This window comes from Myxocyprinus asiaticus, chromosome 33 (assembly GCF_019703515.2).
Source record: "Myxocyprinus asiaticus isolate MX2 ecotype Aquarium Trade chromosome 33, UBuf_Myxa_2, whole genome shotgun sequence".
NCBI lineage: Eukaryota > Metazoa > Chordata > Actinopteri > Cypriniformes > Catostomidae > Myxocyprinus > Myxocyprinus asiaticus.
The window spans coordinates 32050858-32064989 of record NC_059376.1 but is presented as its reverse complement, the minus strand read 5'-3'; the positions used below and the strand labels follow the sequence as shown (position 1 = coordinate 32064989).

At 34.8% G+C, this 14132-nt stretch overlaps 1 pseudogene; it reads right to left on the bottom strand.

The window, feature by feature from the left end:
• Positions 1 to 382: 382 nt before the first annotated feature.
• LOC127424241 (alpha-N-acetylgalactosaminide alpha-2,6-sialyltransferase 5-like) lies at positions 383 to 13573 on the bottom strand (annotated as a pseudogene).
• Between the last annotated feature and the right edge of the window lie 559 nt (positions 13574 to 14132).

Genomic DNA, 14132 nt, shown 5'->3' with positions numbered 1-14132 from the left:
CAGCTTCTAAAGGTTTCAGAACTTTTTTCTTTCTCTATAATTATTAAAGAAATCCTAAGAAATCAATTCGAGCATTGGGAGACAATTCCACTTTAATTAAATAACAAAATCAGGAGAGATATTCTTATTTTTCTGCTTTGATGGCACTAGTAAATCATTGTGCTCCAACCTACTTTCTCTGGAGAGTTACAGTAACATACATTACTAATGTTTTCATCATAGGCCTCTTAATTAGAATGAACCTTAACACTCATTACCCACACTCACAGTCATTGTGCAATACCAGCATATTAGGCTAAAATTAATGCACCAACATCCTCATAGCTCATTCTTATAATACTAACTTTATACTTCAAACAAGTATTAGTTAAACTAACAAGAACAACCATTCTCAGCTATCTTTGCCAGTTTCCTTCTTGAAGAGCTCATCGAAATGCAGCATCATTAACGGTGAGATGATGTACACCTGTAGTTTAGGCATCATCTGCTTCATCAGTCGCAGATTATTGTAGACCATTCCTTTACTGTCCCGTCGCATGTAGTTTCGGGACCCCAGAAGATAAAGAACGTTTCCTGGCTGGAGTTAAGCAGCTCGTGCCGGTTTCGTACCACACGTTGTATGCTGGAGTGTGCAACCGCACGCAGGCTTATCCGCTGTCCTACGTCCCTCTGGTAGCCTGGTGTTGGGACATTGTTCATACGGATGACGCATTCCGTGTGGTCAATCTCCGCACCTCGATCACTTCTTGTCATGTGACCAGAGCTGGTCACTAAGGCACAACATTTGCAATGCATCCTGAGAGGCTGACAGTGGAGACAATGATGAGATGTTTTAGCGTCCATGTTCTTAAAATATATACAGTAGTATACAGTACATTACCAATGTCCAGAAGGCAATAGTAAAAGGAGGTTAATTGCAAAATCAGGTTGCTTAGCAACCGCACACACAGCAAGGTTTAGAGAGATATAGGGTAAATTTGTGACAACAGAATTTAAAATTGGAAGGCAAACTGTTAGTTTGAGTTCATGCCTGTTATAACACATTGACTGTAGTCAATGCTACACTTACTGTATAAAAACAAGACAAAGTGAGAAACATATGTTCAGTAAATTATTTCGCAAGTCTGTTCTAGGGAATCGGGTTGTGAAAAAAAAAGAATGCTAAATGCAAAAAAATGTAATCCAATTAAACACATAACTATTAAGAGTTAGAATAGCAACTTTTAAAAGGCAGCAGAAAACACTTCCCATACTGTATCTTTTGTTACAGTATGTCAAAGGCCATATGTCCAATCAATTTCTATTTATGCTTTCATTATTATTTATTATTATTTACTTTGGGTTGCTCTCCAATGCGGGTTAATTAAGGGGGAATTGCTGCCTCTCTTGTGACATAAACGCGCTGGCATGTACACACACGAGAACTGACGCGATACAACCGGAAGTGCAGCTCGATTTATTTACACCAGAACGCTGTTCACAAGCTTCATTGGTTTTGCTTTCATTTCAACATGCTAGTGCACTGACGTAACGCGAGAGGCATGGTAAACTGATTCCTCTCATGGACACGCATCAGAGAACGACCGGAAGTAAACAACTATACTGAAAAGGACTTAAATATTGATCTGTTTCTCACCCAAAGAGATCATATTGCTTTAGAAGACATTAATTTAACCATTTGAGTCGAATGGATTACTTCTTTACGAATGTGTCTGTGCTTTTTGGAGCTTTAAAATGCTGGTCACCATTCACTTGCATTGTATGGACCTTCAGAGCTGAGAAATTCTTTTAAAATCTTTGTTTTTGTTCTGTTGAAGAAAGAAAGTCATAGACACCTGGGATGGCATGAGGGAGAATTAATGATGAGAGAAATTTCATTTTTGGGTGAATTATCCATTTAACATGATTTTAGTGTGATAAAATCGCTTACTAACACTTTCAGTGTAAAATTACACCACTCCTTGTCTCTCTCTACTGGCTGCCTGTTGATGCACGTATCAAATACAAGGCTCTGATGCTGGCATACAGAACACTCACTGGGTCTGCTCCAGCATACCTAAAACCATTTATGCAGAGCTACGCGCCCACTAGAAGCCTGCGGTCGGCTAAGGAACGTCACCTTGTTGTACCAACACAAAGAGGCACCAAAACACTTTCCCGGACTTTCAGCTTCATCATACCATGATGGTGGAATGACCTTCCCAACTCCATCCGTGAAGCTGACTCACTCTCAACTCACACTCTTTAGTCTTCGAAAAACGACTAAAAATACATCTTTACATCTTGTTGCACTTTTAATCTGTTTTGAATACTATTCTGATGCTAGTGAAACTTTGTAGTATGGCACTTTTCATACCACTGTCTCCTTGAGATGTTTTCCTCTTTTGTAATTCGCTTTGGATAAAAGCGTCTGCCAAATGAATAAATGTAAATGTAAAATATCCAGTTTTACAATTTTGTTGCCATGACATCGTAAGACCATAAACCCTAAAACCCTAAAATGGCCGTAAAAATAACAATTTTAATAACTTTACTGCTCAAATTATACATAGGTTTTTACAGATGAATTAATGTAAGTGGTTTTATAAAATTATAAGCTTCACATCTCTGCTTTTTAATCCTCCAAAAATTGGTCCCATTCACTTCCATTGTAAGTGCCTCACTGTAACCTCGATTTGTGATTCTTTTTGTTTAAGAAATGTAGGGACTAATCTTTTATTTATTTTTTAATTTTTTGTGATAATCAACATTATGCCTAATTTTATGTTATATGTACACTACCAGTCAAAATTTTTGAAACACTTGACTGAAATGTTTCTCATGATCTTAAAAATATTTTGATCTGAAGGCGTATGCTTAAATGTTTGAAATTAGTTTTGTAGACAAAAAATATATAATTGTGCCACCATATTAATTTATTTCATTATAAAACTAAAATTTAATAAAAAAAGAAAATGTTTTTTTTTTTTTTTTTTTTTTAATTGATGACTTGGACCAAATAATAAAGAAAAGCAGCCAATAAGTGCCCAACATAGATGGGAACTCCTTCAATACTGTTTAAAAAGCATCCCAGGGTGATTCCTCAAGAAATTGGTTGAGAAAATGTTAAGAGTACATGTCTGCAAATTCAAGGTAAAGGGTGACTGCTTTGAAGATGCTAAAATATAACACAGTTTTGATTTAGTTTGAATTTTGTTTAGTCACAACATAATTCCCATAGTTCCATTTATGTTATTCCATAGTTTTGATGACTTTTATTCTAAAATGTGGAGAAAAAATAAATAAATAAATAAATAAATAAAGAATGAGTAAGTGTTTCAAAACTTTTAACCAGTAGTGTAGATGTGTATGACTTTCTTTCTTTAGCAGAACACATTTGAAGAAAAATAGAAAATTGTCTTAGCTCAGTAGGTCCTTAAAATGCTAGTGGATGGTGATCAGACCTTTGAAGCTCCAGAAATCACAGACAGTCAGCATAAACGTTATCCATACTACTCCAGCAGTTAAATTCATGTCTTCTAAAGCAATACAGTTGCTTTTGGTGTGAAAGTTTGCGTGTGACGTAATCACGTTGGCATGTTCACTTGAGAACTGATGCATGTGCAACACACCCAGAAGTGCAGCGCTGCTTACAACCGAGAAGGAGGAACGCTTTACAGAAGCTTAGTTGGTTTTGGTTTAGATCTGTATTTTTATCTGTATGTTTTTTTGTGTTTGTGTGCTTTTGCTGGATGTCTAAACCAAGAGAAAAACCCAAGGTTACTTCTGTAACATGCCAACGCGAATACGTCTCACAAGAGACAACATGAACTCAGTGCTCTTGTGAATGCGTATACTGCTGCTGACCAGAAGCGATGGTTTATAGTTAAAAAGTACTTACATGTAAATATTGATCATTTTTGCACCAAAAGCGATTGTATAGCTTTAGAAGACATTCATTTAACCACTGGAGTCATATGGATGACTTTTATGCTGACTGTCTGTGATTTTTGGAGCTTCAAAAGTCTGATCACCATCCACTTGCATTTTAAGGATGTACTGAGCTGAGATATTCTTCTGTTTTTCTTCAAATATGTTCTGCTGGAGAGAGAAGCATAGTTTTAATTATGTATGATTATTATATTTTCTTTTTTGTTTTCTTTTTTATGTTGTTTTTTTTTTTTTTTTTTTTGGTGTGTACTCTTATACGTGACCACAGGGGTGTTTGCTGGGGGTCGGGGTGGGGTTGTTGATTGGGGAGGGGGAGGGATAATAGTGGGGGTTAAATGTTGATTCAATGTATACATGTTGTGTTTTTCTTTGTTATATATCAACGAATCAAAAAAATGTTAATTGAAAACAAATGTGTTCTGCTGAATTAAGAAAAAAAATACACACCTGGGATGAGGGTGAGTAAATGATAAGAGAATTAAAATTTTTGGGTGAACTATCCCTTTAATTCATAAGAACTATGCATGGGCTCTTGCTTTGGTGTTGCCACCCCTCATAGTCTGCATGCCACCCCATAACATTTTTTAAATCCGCCCCTGGTTTGGGACAACTTGAGAGTTATTAAATGATGACAGAATTTTAATTCTTAGGTGAGCTATCCCTTTAATGTATGTTACCATTACATTACCAAGACATTAATGCCTAAAAAAATGACACAATCAGCACAGCTAATTTACTGAAGAAACAACCTCAAGAGAAAGCGAGATCATTTCATTAAGGAGAAAGACATATGGGACCAGTAATGTGACAGCACAGTGGCCCCTGGCAGAACTGGCACTGTGTGGGATAAATAATTTATAATAGAGGTGAAGCCATACACCTCTCAGCATTGTGCAATCTGTGAGACAGACTGCAGAGATCTACAGGCAGCACTTTCCTTGTGCAGGTATCACTTCCTCTTAGTGATGGAAACTATTAGATTTGATCTGCTGTGGTAAACAGAGTCATTTCCATGGAGATAATAGACCAGTGGAGTGTACACAAATCAGGTCCAGTAAATAACCATCCACACTGATTATTCCCTCATTAATGTCATCCATCTTAAGATCCCTCCTGCGAGACATATGATCATAATTAATCTAATAGCAAGCTCACACTCCTTCAATGCATGATTTATATCGTTGCTGACATGGACCTGTTTATGACCTTTCTGAGAAAGATGGGAAAAGGGGAATTCTAGCCATGTGTGTACTTTATGGACACACATGTTCCCTGCAAAATGTTGTATATACATACATATACACACACACACACATATATATATATAATAATTTATTTGTTTATTTATTTATTTATATATTTATATATATATATTTGAATGAGTGTATGGAGGTCACAGTGTTTTCAAAAAGGTAAATTATTTAATTATGTAGCCAACAAGTTAGATTATCTCATTCACAGGCAAGTACTGTAAAAAAAAAAAAAAAAAAAAAAGAGAAAAAGAAAGAAAAATATATATACTGTAACTTAACTTTTCTGAGCCATTTTTGCTATGACTTTTAGCCACCTGGTGCCAAGGTGATTCTTTTTTTTTTTTTTTTTTTTTTTGTGGATGTATGAAGCCAGTTCTTCTCAAGTACACACAGGTGTCCTATCAGAGTAACAACAGGTTTAGTTCATCAAATTCCCAATGCACTATTACATCACATTAACTTATTAATATGTTCCACCAAGTTTGACAACTAGAAAGTATCCAAATACTTGTCTCCATATTGAACACTTTTTATTGTTTTACAATTTAAAACGTAAAAAAATAATAATAATAAATGTTGTGAAATGCTTTCCTTGAAAAGTGTGCTTGCGCTCTCTTTCTTTAATATAAAGAAGTTATAATGTATTTATAACTTTGTTATTTTTATATTTTGTTATGCATAGCATTGATCCATTTGAAGTATGGCTTCAGTGTCCACATACTATTTGGGGCCACTGTATATTACAGTAACAACTTTAGATGTATGTTTGAGTTGAGTTTTATTATTAATCCACTGGCATTTACTGATATTTTGAGGTGTCTGAATTCATACGATGATCCTAGAAGTAATTAAACAGAATTTCACTGGAGACAGATGTTTAAGGATTACTTCTTAAACCATTCTGAACTGTCAAAATCCCATCAGACAGATCCTCTGCATATTTTCCAGCAACTCTTCAGGATGGAACACAAATATGGGAAAACAATTCCCTTCCAATGATGCTCTAAAAATTGCTGCTAATGTTTTGATGAAGATTTGTAGGCAATGTTCATTTAGTTACCTTCTACATTGGCTGTTTATTTCCACTAATGAGAAAATCTCCTCCTTTTGACTGTTACAAAAATATACTTCCACGGAGTATCCATTAAATCTGGTGAATCCTGGAGTTGTTATTAACTCAGATAAGAGTACTCTTGAACTAGTGAGAGCTGGTATACTTGAGAGCCATGTCTGTCAGTGAGAAGGATGGAAGAGACTTTGCCTGAACTGTGCATATCAATAATAAAATAAATTCTGAAGAAGACCCTTAATATATGTGCAGGCTTTGTGATCATCACCATCACCAGTCACAACCCATTTTACTTTCATTATCTGATGTTTTTCAAGTGAAACGAGAAACTTAACAAAATATATATACAGTATGTACACAGTATACAGCATATATATATATATATATATATATATATATATATATATATATATATATATATATATAGGCTGTATACTGTGTATATATTTTGTTAAGTTTCTCGTTTCACTTGAAAAAGATGTACACAGATACTTGCTTTTATAGTTAAGAAATGGCTTAGGATAGGTGTTTAAAATTTGTGAAAAGTGGACATTACATTGCATAATGTAGACAGGATGTTGGAGGGGAGAAACTGATGAGACTTAAATTCTTGATAGTGTTGGTGTTTATAGCACCTCAAGATGAGCGCAATGATTGATGACACTGCTTACAGCCTTTCACTTTATCTGATCAGAAAAGAAACAAGGAATTACAGCATCACTGGATGGTGTAATCTGAAAAGCTTTAAAGTGTGTCATTGCACCAGGTGTATTATAAAAAATGTGAAATGAGACAGAGAGAAGCTCAAGACCCAAAAATAAAAATGTCCAAGCCTTTTGAGTATTATAGTGCACTGTAGATCATATAATTCAGTTGCCAATAAGTTGGCATTATCTGTCAGAGAATATTCTTGATAACTGCACTGTAACACAACTGTATAAAAAACAATTCTTGATAAAGATTTTAAGGATACTGCAGACAGCGTTAGTAATACAAGGAAAATAATCTGAATGCCTTCACTCGTCCAAAAATGAATGCATGGCTGCACTGTTTGTTTTGCCAGATAACATAAATAAATGTGTTTAATGTAGTAACATCTAAATTGAGTCATTTTACTCAATTTAGATGTTACTACATTACTACGTTACTGAAGGTTAGATCAGGCTGATCCTTAGGGTATCAATTGCAGGTTACCACTTTTTTCAGTAAGTGATTCAAACAAAGCTATCGTATGACGTTTTGAAGGTTGAATGCTCCAATCCTTATACATTGTATCTGCATGAAGAAAAAGCGGCCAGTACATTCTTCAAAATTTCTCCTTCTGGGTTCCAAAATGATAGAAAGTCATACAGGTTTGGAACGACATGAGGGTGAATAAATAATGACAAAAAATTTCCTTTTGGGGTGAACTATTCTTTTAAGGACTCAAAGATCAAAAATCTACATATCTGCTGTGATTTCCCACATATCTGTAAAACATCCAGATACAGACAAGAGTATTCAAGTATTCAAGAGGACACAGAACAGAACACACTGGTATAACTACTCCACAAAGTAACTTTCAAAGGACAAAATGAAACTGTATAAAGCTCAAATGGGTTGTTTTCTTAAAGAACATTTGAGTTGATGTAATTATTCTGACAGGAGTTTCAAGAAACCATGCTTTTAAAAAATGGCTTTCCAATTTCAATAATTAATAGAAAATCCACTAATTACAAGCAAAAACGATGCCAAAAAAATAAATTAAAAATAAAAATGAAAAAAGCAATCTCAAAGACGTTAACAAATCTTGGATGACTGATCTATTCAGCCAGCCCTGAAAAAACTAAATGTGTTTAAACCTTTTGAAACCATGAAAGAAACGGTTTCAAAAATGCATGATTAATCAGGTTATGATCTAAATTAGTTTCTAAATTGCAAGGTGCCTTGTTAATTACTTAAAGGTGCAGTATGTAAGATTCAGAAACCCTTGTTATTAATGACACTACCTGCTACCTGTTGCTCGTGCTCGCGCTTGTGCACACACTCCATAGGGACACGAGCGAGCAAGCATCAGCCAAAACAATGACGTAACGTACAAAGAGACTGAATGTGATCCACCGGCATCATGCTGACAGATGAAGTAGCATAATTAAAATTACACAGTTATGATTGTTTTACTACAAACTTTGAGACTAAACTAAAACTACTTATCAACTAACATAGCATACTGATACACACATACAGCTACATACTACCGAACTATACCAGACAGTTTACTGTTGCACTGCACTGTTATGTTGCACTATTGTATGTTTTGTATGTCATATGTTGTACTACGATCAAGAAACCAGCGTATTTGCTTAAATTTATCCTGTATACCTGACTTTTAGTATAAAGAGATGATCGTTGAAATTATTTGAAAGTTACAAAGCAAGGTAGCTGGCAAGATCAATCCTTTTGGCACTATATTTCACATGCTTTGCAGTTATGTAAGCTTACCTGTCCAATAAGAAGAACGCCAATTCAGGGTCGGTTTTGATCCCTAAAACCAAACAAAGGTCCCCCTAGTAATCAAATGCCCTGCAGATGTTCACTCTAGTTTTCACTCGACCATGATCATGTTCCCGCTTAGCCAGATGGGATTCAGTTGGGGCTCTCGGGAGCGTGCATAAACGTAACATCCTTTGGATTTTCCCAGCAAAACCGACCCGCTCTCTTCACATGAAAATCAGTCTACAGGCTTTAATAGGCAACCTAGGAAGTCCGGGAAGGGCTCATTTTTTAAGTTGTATTACAAGCCGTTCACACATTGGAAAAAAAAGGGTGAATATTACATGAAAATTGTTACATACTTCACCTTAAAGAGAGATGAGCTTGATTGCATTTTACAGATCCATTGAAAGTATGTCACCTTATGATCATTGATGCTGCTGTAACCTAAGTAGTATGTCTGCTGTCTTGGAATTTCCATCTGATGTCTGTCTGATTCCATCTGATTTTCTTGTGTGTTGTTAGTACTGCTGTTGTACAGGAACAATAGGCTTGTGCAGGCAGTCACAACACAAATTAATATGATCCCATGATGCTGAAACCAGAGGAACATAAAACTGTCATTAAGGATGCCCATGAAGGCTCTTACATCAATGGGTGTGCTGACAGGTAAATGCAATGGTACATGAAAGGCTCATCTTAAGGGTTTTGAGCTAAAGGTGCATAAGGGAGATGTTGGGTGAATATGAGTATTAAATATCAAATTAAAGCTCTCAGAGATCTTTTCAGCACCACAAGGAGACAACTGAAATTATTAGCCATACTGTATGTAATGTAAATGATGGGGATTTTGGGTTTCAAAAAGATGTAAGTTAAACAAGCACACAAAACAAGTGTCCCAAGACACGACTGAAAAGTAAACAAGCTTGAAATATAAATACAAGCTTGTAAATGTAGATTTACAGTCAAATAAAGATCAATAAACTGAATGAATATTCAATGTTTTTATGTTTTCAAATTTCATAGTGAATTTTATAGACCCCAGGTTAAAGAAAAACATGAATTATGATTCACATTCATTTTATTATAGACAGTATAATATCATTGTAAGATTTTAAGAAGTAAATTATATATATATATATATATATATATATATATATATATATATATATATATATATATATATATATATAATTTATTTATTTATTTATTTATTTATTTTTTGCCATTTCCTTTTTATTTTTTTATTTATTTTTTTGCCATTTTCAAAATAATAAAATGTGCTCCCTTTATTAAATTAAATAAAATGAAAATGATGAGTGAAAATATAACCACTTTCCTATGTCTCCAATTCCATGTTACTGTAGATGCATTTCCTCCCATTTCCAATTGCATTAAATAATCTTTAATAAAATAAGATAAAAAATACATATTTTAAGTTTTATTAATTTAATTTGATTAAATATTACACAATTCAATTTGATGGAATGTTATGAAATCTAAATGCTTAACACTTAATAATAGGCTAAAATACTTTTTGAGTGAAAACATAAACTTTGATTTACCATGAAAGTTTGCTCCACTTGATAAGCTACAGTAATTCTACAGGCAACAGTAAACGTTCTTGTAACTGAATCACCCTTAACAAAAAAATAAACATTTTGGCGGTAAACATTTTCTGCCAAAAAAGTTGCTAAATAGTTATTACAGTTATTAATAACATAGTATTAGCGCAGCTGTTATCAGTAGTAAACTAATCAAGATGACAGAAGGATTCTGAATGCTTCTTACACATTTTAAAGGAGATCATACAGGAAATAATTATGGTGTGCACTTGTAATAATTGTAGTAGCTTAACTATGTCGTTTCGGCAGAACTAAAAGTGGTTACCAGGCAATTTTTTTTTGAGGGCAGTTAAAGGTAATAGTAATATATATATATATATATATATATATATATATATATATATATATACACACTACTGGTCAAAAGTTTTGAAACACTTACTCATTCTTTATTATAATTTTTTTCTTTACATTTTAGAAAAATAGTAAAGTCATCAAAACTATGGAATAACATAAATGGAACTATGGGAATTATGTTGTGACTAAACAAAATCCAACGGATGGTCACTCAATCAGCCCAAAGCAACAAAACGCAAAGAATACTGAATACAAATCATTTGAACTCGGTATGGGTTTAGCTTGGAAAAGTGTAGGGGACAGAAATCACCTTTTAAAAGAGTGAAGGGAACGTGTCCCCCACGTTCCTTGGATAGGTCTATACTGTACACGTTAATGACCAATATGCTGAAGTTGATACAATCATTTGATATTTCTGTGTTTAGCTGACAGCTCAAGAGTCATGAGTGAAATCAAAAGAGTGATAAATCAAAGCACTTGAGTTCAGATATATATGAATTTCTGCAAAAAAGAAAATAATAAAATGGTCAAGAGGTTTACGGTCAGGATGATTTTCCATTCACATTCCACCCACTTGCCAAAACCCACTCTACAAAGCCCAAGGACATGTATTCAAGGATATTTATTTAAGTGAGCTGTCCAAGGTTGCGAGGAAACTCCACCATTGTTTCAGGTATTACAAAGGAGCAGAGAAACTGGTGAAATCCCAGATTTAGGTTATTATTGAACATTGAGCACTAGCAGGAAACATTGAATGTTATACAGTTGCTTCAAACATTTAACCACAAAAACTCGTTTTAAATTTTGCTCCTAAGAAGATCAAATGAAAGAACTTCTGGTCAAAAAACAGCATAAGCTGGATAAGAAATTTGCACTTTCAGTATGCACAGATAATAAGCCAGCATCTAGAGATGTATGTTTTTGGTTCATGTGCTTTTGAACTCTGCCTCAGCAATTTATTTTAGTGCATTAATTGACTGGGAAAACTGGGCTGCAATATATCAAACTCAAATTCATTTTCATTCGGTCTGCTTTGAGATGTCACTTCACAAAAAACATCGTAATCCATCTGTTATTTATGGGGGCACACAGTATCATTTTAGTCGATTCTTATGGTTTCATCAGGATTTGTGCACTCCCTCTCTCTCTCTCTCTCTCTCTCTCTCTCTTAAAACTAAAGAAATAACAGAAAATTATGCTCCAATTCTGTGTACTCAATAAATGGGGTTGTATGAACACTTGCAAACCTCTAATGCTGATTTAAGATCATTTTCACATTTCATACTCTAATAAATATGATTACATATTACTAAAGATGAACCTGTTTTAGATTTAGACTCGTATTCTAAGATTGACAACACAGCTCTAAGGTCTATCTGACAGTGTTCAGATCAGTTATAAAAGCCCACCATGACAAATTACAAAATACCTCCATTATTTCGGTAATATAAAAGTAAATTTTCAGTCTATTACCTGAATTGAGACTATGATATCCCATATGTAAATCTGAATGGATCTTCATTCCATGTCATTGAGGCCACTGACATTAAATTCATGGATTAAGAGGGATGGCCAGGTGCCTTGAGAACGAGAGGTTGGTTATGTGAGCTGACTCCATCATAGATATCACAGCCTATCCCGAACTGCTAGAATACACCCTGGATGTAAAATATAGCATCTCCCTGTCTAAAAATGGCATGCAATGTGGCAGAGCTTCTCACTGGAGCAGAGATTTGCTGGAAGTTGTAATTTCATCTGGAACTGCATGGAAATGGAAATATCGCATTTCACCCCTTCACACTACACTGTATTTTATATATTGGCCATACATTTTTCAAATCTAACTCACATATTCTCTCCAGCTTTCACTTTCACGATTTATAACTGCCCTGAACCCTTTGATTATGTGACAATGAAACATGTGAATTTTATTTATGATCTATGGATGTATTGCTGTGTTTTTCAGCATGTTTGTTGGTTTTTACAAATCATTTTTACTTATACCTCTGTCTGTGTACACATGATGATTTATATGCCTGTATTAAAGACAGCCCTATTTACCATACTTTTTGCATGATTGCTTATCATCAGTGTCAATGAATTCTGGCTTGTATGTTCTTGTTTGTCTGCGAAAATAAATTAATGATGAAAAAAAAAGTCTGGAGCACATGGAGAACCTGAATGAAAACTTCTAATTTCCATCATTGAGCATAGGTGAAAATTAGAAAAGGGTAAAGGCATCTGACAATTGATTCACTGTTTGTTGTCATTGGAGACAAATTAGAATTAGATTTTGCATGCCCTCCTTTTGAGGCTGGGATTTATTCAGATCTGTGTATTGGACTGTGGTGACTGGAAGATAGAGTTTGTGATGTGTGTGGCATAAAATTTAAGCTTAGTTTAATTAACTAGACGTTCCCCTCTGATGAGGTCACAACCGTTGCTCTTCCAGTGGACAGACAGATAGATTTTCAGAGTGATTGCAATGTATTAAGCATCTGAGTCAATCAAATCGTCCATCTTTCTGCATATATCTTTCTCTCATATTTCTTTCTCTTCTTTCACCACATTTAAAATGCAGCACTAGGTGTCTCAGGAATTTCTTTATTTAATCCTAAAAAATCCTAAAAGACCTTTATTGAAAATGTGAGAACTATGAACACAGCAGATAAAGAGATTGCAAAAGACTTGGAGAAAATATCCTTACCTTCTATCCATCCATCCATCCAAACCTTGATGCTTTGGGCTACACCACCCTAGAAACATTCAGCAATGTCTTCACCAATATCTGTGCACAAACTATTTTAAGATCCTGAAGCAGGTGGAGCCAAGCATGACCCTAAAAGTGTTTGGCCTTTTGCATGTCACCTTGAACAGATGAGCTGTCTCTTTGTGTGATAGCGGTGATCAGACAGAGAAGCAAGGGATACACTTTGTGAATGTTAATGTATTCATAGCAAGTGCCTCAAGAAGGCACTCACCCGAAGTCTCACAAATAGAGCAACCCTAAGACTGTTTATCTAAGTGTACCTCAGAATAAACATAGCCAGCATACCATGAAATGGAGCAGGTGTTTGTCCTGCCTAAAAAAAAATTAATCAAATGGTGTGAAGCCAAGCGTGGACTGTATTTGATTTATGCAAACCATGTGTTGGGCAGCCCAAAGCTTCTGAAAAAAAATGTGTTGCTCAAATTTCATTCAGGCTCTCAGTTCAAATTAGGCACACAAATTGAATACAAGAGATATTTAGATATTCCAGATGGCTTATTACAAAATTACTTTATGAGAAAACTGATTATGAAATAAGAGCAGCCATTTATCTGACTTATGCGCCCACTGGTAGTGCCTCTTCTGTTGTTCAAAAAGGCTTATAGCTTTAGAGTAAAGGGATAGTTCACCCAAAAAATGAAAATTCTCTCTCACTCTGTTCTGTTCTCACCCTCATGATGTTCCAAACCCTTATGACTTACTTTCATTCTTGGAAC